Source organism: Pristiophorus japonicus, chromosome 15, assembly GCF_044704955.1.
Source record: "Pristiophorus japonicus isolate sPriJap1 chromosome 15, sPriJap1.hap1, whole genome shotgun sequence".
NCBI lineage: Eukaryota > Metazoa > Chordata > Chondrichthyes > Pristiophoridae > Pristiophorus > Pristiophorus japonicus.
Window position 1 is genome coordinate 162,776,684 of NC_091991.1, and position 8,409 is coordinate 162,785,092.

Here is an 8,409-nt window from a genome sequence, read left to right on the forward strand (position 1 = left end):
TAAAATGGATGAACATTATTGAGCCACCACCACATTTATTTCAGGAGCTCCATAAACTTATGACAACCTTAGTAAGCAGAAATGTTTCACAGAACAATGGAACTGCTTTGTATCTTGTTTGTTTATATTTGCACTTTTTAATTAGATTGATTCAAATTCAAAATGGCACATTCAAATTCAGATTTGGGGTTTTGTATATATTTCTAATAATCAGTTTATGTTATACATTCACTCACAAGTGTTGTGGCTCTATAGTGAATTCAGAGACATCATCAATGAAACCTTGATTAGCAATGGGTTCCTTCAATTGCGACATCCCTACAAAATGTAAGATTATCTGGTCATTAATTCCATTTACACTTGAATTCCTCAACAGTTTAATGCTATGATCGTTGATGCATGGCATTGGGTGGCAGTGAGGATAAGAGTTGACAATACTTCATAAAGCATTACTAGCATAAGGATGAGCTCTAACCTTACTATGCTTTACGGATTATTGATTTTCTAAATTTATCAGCAAGGCTTGGGAAGGATAATGTCCAGGATGCCTCAGTTGCAATGAACAGCAGAATGTGTAATGGTTCCCAAGATACTGGTGAATACCAGGAACACACAAATTCACAATCCCGATGTAAGCAAAGAGAAATCTGGCTGTATTTCGAGTGTGATCATCATCCCAATCTATCCGATACATCCCAAACTGCGCCAGAAGATACACAATCTGGTATCGTTTCTAGCCATCTTGTGCTCAAACTAATTCCAGTCATGGAAGAAACCACCCTCTCCAGATTAACCATGTGTTTTTTCAGCAACATGATTTACTTGTGAACAAATCTCCTGTTTATCTGGAAATGTGAGCTCTCCTTAATAAACATTGAACGACGAACTCTTCAATGAATGAAGTTGTATTTCAAATTCCTTGTTGGTTTAACTATGAAAACTGCATTAGCATTGCTCCACCAAAATTAAATGGATTACAGTTCCAATCCTTTGATCTTATTCTAACGTAGGCTATGGATAAAGAAATACAGTTCCCCACTTGGATTCGGTATTAGAAACGCACACAGAATCACTCCCGTGTGAAAGAAAAGCTGTCTCAATTTGAACGAATCTCTCAGTGCTCGTAGGGTTAACGCAGTGTTCCACCGTTGCAAGACAGAATGTACAGCAAATGGAAGATTTAAATGACAGTACAAATAATTGTCTAAACAATGAAACATCAAATGGAAAATAATTGACCCGTGAGGCAGATGATGCAGGTTTTTCAAAAATGTTGCGTGGTTACAGCAGTGTACAAGAAGTGATCAGATGCCAGGTTGTAACAATATTGCCCTCTGGTTTTTAATGCAGTGGTACAAGAGAATAACTGGAGATTTAAACCCATCCTATTAGACAGATTCGTCTCAGATTTGTTATTAAATATCATTGTGTTAAATAGTTGGCTTTCCCGTCACCCAGCACACAAACTTAACTAGTTTCCTGTAGTTAATTCTTGATTATATTATATTGACTACCCTGTACAAATATCAGTAACTAAACAGAAAAGCTAGATTAAAAAACCCCAGAGCTTACCAGTTTGTTAAGAGAGCGGTAGCGGGATCCATTCCCGTTCGATATATGAAAAATATCTCAATGTTTCTGCTTCATTATTTGACTTTTAACAAATCTTCCCACCGTAAATTTCCTGCCAACAAGTCAGCTTTGGCATTTTATTCCTTCGTGAGAACAGATTCTTATCTTGTCGCCAACGGTTAGTGGCATTTTCTTTGCTTCCTTTGTTTTTTTTTTGCTCAAGTCTTCGAAAGGGGGAAGTGGCACAATGTGTGTGTGTGTGTGGACTGGACCCTAGCTCGGAATATGCCGCAAGAGAAATGCCCCAATGTTATGTCCTCTATGTTGTGGGTCAGACAGCAGCTGCCGCAGCTGAGAGACTGCATACATGTGATTATCTCTGCTCCAGCCCCGCTTAGCCAGCATGCATTCTGTATCTGAGCTGCTTTCCACATTCCAAGTGTTCACGTCGTTAAGCCTGCCCCATTTGGCAGAGTCAGAAGGTTGTGGGTTCAATTCCCACTCCAGAGACTTGAGCACAAAAAAATTCATGCTGACACTCCAGTGCGGTGCTGAGAGAGCGCTGTACTGTCAGAGGTGCTGTCTGCTCTCTCAGGTGGATGTAAAAGATCCCACGGCCACTATTTCAAAGAAGAGTAGGAGAGTTATCCCCGGTGACTTGGCCAATATTTATCCCTCAATCAACACAACAAAAACAGATTATCTGGTCATTATCACATTGCTGTTCGTGGGAGCTTGCTGTGCGCAATTTAGCTGCCGCGTTTCCCACATTATAACAGTGACTACACTCCAAAAGTACTCCATCGGCTGTAAAGCACCTTGGGACGTCTGGGGGCCATGAAAGGTGCTATATAAATGCACGACTTTCTTTTTTCAAAACGAATTCTGCTGGTGTAAGTTGTGCAGTGTATGACTCATCCAAAGCCAAATGAATATGGAAAGTTGGAGGTAGTTTACACCATTTACACCAAAAAACTGAGGCTGCCTAAGTTTGGAGTGTCTCAAAGCTATGGTCATAGTTTTCTTTTGTTGCTGACATTTCCCATCCTTAACTAGTGGCCGATGCAGTCTCAGACACTCAGGAAACACTCCATACTAGAACCAAAGGTTCCCCCACCCACCATCTGATGAGTAGCTGGTATTCGAGATCTGGGTCCTGAATACAACTCCAAATAGATAAGAGCCAGTTCCATTCATTTTTATTCCTAAGCAAAATACTGCGGGTGCTAGAAATCTGAAATAAAACCAGAAAATACTCAGCGGGTCAGGCAGCGTCTGTGGCGAGAGTTAATGTACCAGGTCGATCACCTTTTGTTAGAACTGGAAAATGTTCGACATGTAAAGCAAAAAGGGCCACATTACAGCAAAATCCTAAAGGGGCAAAGGGTGTTAAAAAGACAAGCCTGAAGGCTCTGTGTCTCAATGCGAGGAGTATTCGGAATAAGGTGGATGAAATAACTGTGCAGATAGCAGTTAACGATATGATGTAATTGGCATCACAGAGACATGGCTCCAGGGTGACCAAGGCTGGGAACTCAACATCCAAGGGTATTCAACATTTAGGAAGGATAGACAGAAAGGAAAAGGAGGTGGGGTGACGTTGCTGGTTAAAGAGGAAATTAATGCAATAGTAAGAAAGGACATTAGCTTGGATGATGTGGAATCTGTATGGGTGGAGCTACGGAATACCAAAGGGCAGAAAACGCTAGTGGGAATTGTGTACAGACCACCAAACCGTAGTAATGAGGATGGGGACAACATCAAACAAGAAATTTGGGATGCATGCAATAAAGGTACAGCAGTTATCATAGGCGACTTTAATCTACATATTGACTGGGCTAACCAAACTGGTAGCAAGGCAATGGAGGAGGATGTCCTGGAGTATATTCGGGATGGTTTTCTAGACCAATATGTCGAGGAACCAACTAGAGGGCTGGCCATCCTAGACTGGGTGATGTGTAATGAGAAAGGACTAATTAACAATCTTGTTGTGCGAGGCCCCTTGGGGAAGAGTGACCATAATATGGTAGAATTCTTTATTAAGATGGAGAGTGACACAGTTAATTCAGAGACTAGGGTCCTGAACTTGGGGAAAGGTAACTTTGATGGTATGAGACATGAATTGACTAGAATAGACTGGCGAGTGATACTTAAAGGGTTGATGGTGGATAGGCAATGGCAAGCATTTAAAGATCACATGGATGAACTTCAACAATTGTACATTCCTGTCTGGAGTAAAAATAAAACGGGGAAGGTGGCTCAACCGTGGCTAACAAGGGAAATTAAGGATAATGTTAAATCCAAGAAAGAGACATATAAATTGGCCAGAAAAAGCAACAACCCTGAGGACTAGGAGAATTTTGTAATGCAGCAGAGGATGACAAAGGGTTTAATTAGGAGGGGGAAAATAGAGTATGAGAGGAAGCTTGCTGTGAACATAAAAACTGACTGCAAAAGCTTCTATAGATATGTGAAGAGAAAAAGATTAGTGAAAACAAACTTAGGTTCCTTGCAGTCAGATTCAGGTGAATTTATAATGGGGAACAAAGAAATGGCAGACTAGTTAACCAAATACTTTGGTTCTGTTTTCACGAAGGAAGACACAAATAACCTTGTGGAAGTACTAGGGGACCGAGGGTCTAGTGAGAAAGAGGAACTGAAGGAAATTGTGTTCGGGAAATTGATGGGATTGAAGGCCGATAAATCCCCGGGGCCTGATGGTCTGCATCCCAAAGTACTTAAAGAAGTGGCCCTAGAAATAGTGGATGCATTGGTAATCATTTTCCAACAGTCTATCGACTCTGGATCAGTTCCTATGGACTGCAGGGTAGCTAATGTAACATCACTGTTCAAAAAAGAAGGGAGAGAGAAAACGGGTAATTATAGACCGGTTAGCCTGACATCAGCAGTGGGGAAAATGTTGGAATCAGTTATTAAAGATGAAATAGCAGCGCATTTAGAAAGCAGTGACAGGATCGGTCCAAGTCAGCATGGATTTATGAAAGGGAAATCATGCTTGACAAATCTTCTGGAATTTTTTGAGGATGTAACTAGTAGAGTGGAAAACAGAGAACCAGTGGATGTGGTGTATTTGGACTTTCAAAAGGCTTTTGACAAGGTCCCACACAAGAGATTGGTGTGCAAAATCAAAGCACATGGTATTCTGGGTAATGTACTGACGTGGATAGAGAACTGGTTGGCAGACAGGAAGCAGAGAGTCGGGATAAACGGATCCTTTTCAGAATGGCAGGCAGTGACTAGTGGAGTGCCGCAGGGCTCAGTACTGGGACCCCAGCTCTTTACAATATACATTAATGATTTAGATGAAGGAATTGAGTGTAATATCTCTAAGTTTGCAGATGACACTAAACTGGGTGGCGGTGTGAGCTGTGAGGAGGACGCTAAAAGGCTGCAGGGTGACTTGGACAGGTTAGGTGAGTGGGCAAATGCATGGCAGATGCAGTATAATGTGGATAAATGTGAGGTTATCCACTTTGGGGGCAAAAACACGAAGGCAGAATATTATCTGAATGGCGGCAGATTAGGAAAGGGCGAGGTGCAACGAGACCTGGGTGTCATGGTTCATCAGTCATTGAAAGTTGGCATGCAGGTACAGCAGGCGGTGAAGAAGCCAAATAGTATGTTGGCCTTCATAGCTAGGGGATTTGAGTATAGGAGCAGGGAGGTCTTACTGTAGTTGTACAGGGCCTTGGTGAGGCCTCACCTGGAATATTGTGTTCAGTTTTGGTCTCCTAATCTGAGGAAGGACGTTCTTGCTATTGAGGGAGTTCAGTGAAGGTTCACCAGACTGATTCCCGGGAAGGCGGAACTAACATATGAGGAGAGACTGGATCAACTGGGCCTTTATACACTGGAGTTTAGATGGATGAGAGGGGATCTCATAGAAACTTAGAAGATTCTGACAGGACTGGACAGGTTAGATGCGGGAAGAACGTCCCCGATGATGGGGAAGTCCAGAACCAGGGGTCACAGTCTTAGGATAAGCGGTAGGCCATTTCGGACTGAGATGAGGAGAAACTTCTTCACTCAGAGAGTTGTTAACCTGAGGAATTCCCTACCGCAGAGAGTTGTTGATGCCAGTTCATTGGATATATTCAAGAGGGAGTTAGATATGGCCCTTACGGCTAAAGGGATCAATGGGTATGGAGAGAAAGCAGGAAAGGGGTATTGAGGGAATGATCAGCCATGATCTTATTGAATGGTGGTGCAGGCTCGAAGGGCCGAATGGCTTACTCCTGCACCTATTTTTTATGTTTCTATGTTTCTATGTAACAGGATTTAAGCAAGTACAGAGAAAGGAGGGATTGGGAAGAAACAACAAAAGGGAAGGTCTGTGATAGTGTGGAAGAGGGTGGCAATTGGGATTGGATACTTGCCATTGAGGGAGTGCAACAAAGGTTCACCAGACTGATTCCTGGGATGCGGGGATTGTCCTATGAGGCGAGATTGAGTAGACAAGGCCTATATTCTCTCGGGTTTAGAAGAATGAGAGGTGATGCTGGGTTTGGGGGTAATGTACTACAGGTATAACGTCTCAAATCCGGAATCCTCAGGACAGAGTCCGTGCTGGTTTTTAGGTTTTGCTGAATTTCAGACAAGCAAATTAATAGCCTGAAATCCCGAATCCTCGAGACCGAATCCATGCCGGATTTCAGCTTTTGATGGATTTCGGACATTGCCGCCCGCCGATCCTTCGCTTCTCGCTGCTCGCCGAAATGTCCGGTTTTTGGACAATTCCAGTTTTCGGAATTCCGGACGTTGCACCTGCAGCATGGATTGAGGATTGGTTAATGGACAGAAAACAGAGAGTAGGAATAAACGGGTCATTTTCGGGTTGGCCAGGCTGTAACTAGTGGGGTACCACAAGGATCAGTGCTTGGGCCTCAGCTATTCACAATCTATGTCAATGATTTGGATGAGGGGACCAAATATAATATATCCAAGTTTTCTGATGTTACAAAGCTAGGTGGGAATGTAAGTTGTGAGGAGGATGCAAAGAGGCTTCAAAGGGATATAGACAGTGAGTGGGCAAGAACATGGCAAATGGAATATAATGTGGAGAAATGTGAAGTGATCCACTTTGGTAGGAAAAATAGAAAAGCAGAGTATTTTTTAAATGGAGAGAGATTGGGAAATGTTGGTGTTCAGAGGGACCTGGGATCACTGAAAGTTAACATGCAGGTACAGCAAGCAATTAAGAAAGCAAATGGTATGTTGGCCTTTATTACAAGAGGATTTGAGTACAAGAGTAATGATGTCTTACTGCAATTCTATAGGGCCCTGGTTAAATCACACATGGAGTATTGTGTATAGTTTTGGTCTCCTTACCCAAGGAAGGATATACTTGCCATAGAGAGACTGATTCCTGGGACGGGGGGATTGTCCTATGAGGAAAGATTGAATAGACTAGGCCTAGATTCTCTAGAGTTTAGAAGAAGGTGATGAGAGGTGATCTCATTGAAACATACATCATTCTTACAGGGCTTGACAGGATAGATGCAGGGAGGATGTTTACCCTGGCTGGGGAATTTAGAACCAGGGGTCATAGTCTCAGAATAGGAGTTGGCCATTTAGAACTGAGATGAGGAGAAATTTCTTCACAGAGGGATGGTGAGTCATTGGAATTTTCTACCCCAGAGAGCTGTGGAGGCTCAGTTGTTGAGTATATTCAAGAGAGATCAATAGATTTTTGGATATTGAGGGACTCAAGGAATATGGGGATAGTGCAGGAAAGTGGAGTTGAGGTAGAAGATCAGCTATGATCTTATTGAATGGTGGAGCAGGCTCGAGGAGCCGAATGGCCTACTCCTGCTCCTATTTCTTATGTTCTTATGTTCTTGTGTAATAGGACAAGTAAAGAAACAAACGCTGGGTCTATAGGAGGTGTAATTGGGAATAGCAGAATCAGCACCTGCTGTCTGAAAAAAGATTATTATCTGAAATTGTTGAGCTTAATTTTGAGTTTGCAAAGCCGTAAAGTGCCTCATCGAAAGATGAGGTGATGTTCCTCAAGCTTCTGTTGAGCTTTATTGGAACAGTGTAAGAGGCTGAGGAGCGAGAGATCAGAGTGGGAGTGGAGCAGGAAATTAAAGTGACAGGAGACCAACAGCACAGGGTCACGCTTGTAGATTGAACATATGTGTTCTGCAATGTGGTCACCCAATTTGCATTTGGTCTCCCCAATGTAGAGGAGACCGCATTGTGAACAGTATGTACAGTATATTAAATTGAAAGAAGTACAAGTAAATCACTGTTTCATCTGGAAGAAGTATTTGGGGCCCTGGACGGTGGGAATGGAGGAGGTGAAGGGCAGGTGTTGCATCTCCTGCACTTAAACGGGAAGGTGCCGTGGGAAGGGGAGGGGGTGACCTCTCTGTCCTCGGTCTCCTTCACTATTCTAATGAAGCTCAACATAATATCTGTCAGTCTGCTGATTGCTGGGTTTTCATGGCGAGCTCAGGACTCAGCGCTAAGGTCCAAGTTCACTGAGATGGCATTAGGTTGGTGTGCATCACCCTCTCTTAATTTACAATTCCAGGGTCAACACTGCTAACAGCAACACTAAAGCCCTCATCAAAATGGCGGGCGCCAAATCCCGCGCCAGAGAAGGGCACTAGAATGTCGGCCGCCATTTGTAGACTGGATCGCGGGGAAAACTTGTGGCGGTAAGAGGGCCAATTTCTAGGCCATTCTGTTTTATGCATAAAGAATGTTGATAAGATTCCTATGGTAGAGATAAGGCTGCTAGTACTCATATTTCAGAAGTGGACAAGGGGTTGCTGTAGGTGTACTGTATTTATTTGACCAGCAGTGATG

The 8,409-nt window shown here is 42.9% G+C and overlaps 1 protein-coding gene across 1 annotated transcript in view; it reads right to left on the minus strand.

Moving 5' to 3' along the window:
- The window catches only part of tex2l (testis expressed 2, like), a 126,499-nt gene extending 124,672 nt beyond the window's left edge, over positions 1-1,827 (minus strand). The window contains exon 1 of the mRNA XM_070899986.1: positions 1,573-1,827. The gene's annotated coding sequence lies outside the window, so the exon portion shown is untranslated. The remainder of the gene's footprint in view (positions 1-1,572) is intronic.
- Positions 1,828-8,409: the final 6,582 nt, after the last annotated feature.